We start from the raw sequence: 1,686 nt of genomic DNA, 5'->3' as shown, positions 1-1,686 counted from the left end.
GGCAGCGGCTCCTTTGGCGAGATCTATTTAGGTACTAATATCCATTCCAATGAGGAGGTGGCCATCAAACTGGAAAATGTGAAGACAACGCATCCACAACTTGTATATGAGGCCAAGTTGTACAGTGTCCTTCAAGGAGGAATGGGTATTGCAAATGTAAGATGGTTTGGTGTGGAAGGTGACTACAATGTTCTTGTCATTGACTTGTTGGGACCGAGCCCTGAGGATTCACTATTTTGGTAGTTATTGTTTGTCTTACTTTTTGTTTTAAAACATTATATTTTGTATGTCACATGTACTAACTTCAATGGATACACACTTAAAAAGGATTCTTAGAGTATCTTACCTTTTCTATAATATCGATTTTTTACAAGTTAATAAGTATAGAAGCCAAAATAATTTAATATTGGGTGGTATTTATGAATTAAAAATAGATTATATTTTCATAGGGGTATGGATTTGATCTTGAGCTGGTAATTTAAGGTCAGAATCTTGGTTCAAATGCAGCGTTTGATCGCTTCCCCGGGGACGAAGGTGGGGAGGGCCTTCTTTCATAAACGTGGTAGTGGGAAGGGAGGTGAGACAAACAACTCATAAACCAAATGGCTTTGAAAGACACATGACTGTCAATTTTGGTCCATCATTGTAAGTAGCTAAAAAATGAGGGGGGGGAAGAAAAAGTCACCCCAGAATCAGTCAATTAATAAGGGAAAGAGGCAAAAGACATTAGATCATGTCTTCCATAGACATCCAAAACCACATTTTTTAAGATCATCTCAAAGAAAGTTGGGGAAATGATATAGTACATGAAAGACCACACATTAATCTGCAAATATATAGGCACTTGACCACTGAAAAGATTGTTAACAAGGTGGATTCATAAGTACTTGCAATTAAAAGGGGACATATAATTGAAGTCAGACTTGAAAGTTTTCATTGTCATTTTCAACAATGTGGAAGACATTAAAAAGATGTTTCAGGGAGGATCATACCTGTTAAATTTATTCAGTTTATATATGAAACCCTGGGTTGAGAAATTCAACCCTAATGAGGAAGATTTTAATTTAGCTCTAGTTTGTCCCAGGTTATACTCACGACCACAAGAATCTTCATACCAAGGCACAATAGAGGGTATAGGTAATGCCACTGGGGTGTCCATTATGACATTGGAAACAACCAAGCTAGTGTGGTATACATCATATGAGAGGTTATGTGTATATCTAAACTTGAATAAACCACTCGCAACAAGTATTCAGATAAACTACCAGGATGAAATTTGGGAGTAGCCCATAGATTATGAAAAAATCCCTTTTAGGTGCTGCAAATGTCGTGAGTATAGTCATTTGTTCAAAGAATACCCATTAAAAAAAATTAAAGAAGAGACCAAGAGAAGATGATCACCTAAATGGAAGAAAGAATAAGAAAAAGCATAAGGAAAATGAAGAAGAAAATCCAAGGAAAGAAGCAGCAACATAATATATAATAATCGCGGAAGAGGAATAGGAGGACTTAGAGGAAGATGTTCTTGACATAATGAACTTGCAAACATTAGCTTTGGAATCGGAATCAAAAGATCCAATGGAATTACGCTAAAAAGACTAGTCCCTGTCACTGGAGACATGACGAATTATAAAGCTATTTGCAAAACAGTGTAAGTTGCAGAGATATTTTGTATTTACCCAGAAG

This window comes from Pinus tabuliformis, chromosome 1_1 (genome assembly GCF_031772625.1).
Source record: "Pinus tabuliformis cultivar Carrire ecotype Pingquan chromosome 1_1, CPIR1, whole genome shotgun sequence".
In the NCBI taxonomy this organism is placed as follows: domain Eukaryota; kingdom Viridiplantae; phylum Streptophyta; class Pinopsida; order Pinales; family Pinaceae; genus Pinus; species Pinus tabuliformis.
Note: the sequence above shows the minus strand (reverse complement) of the source record.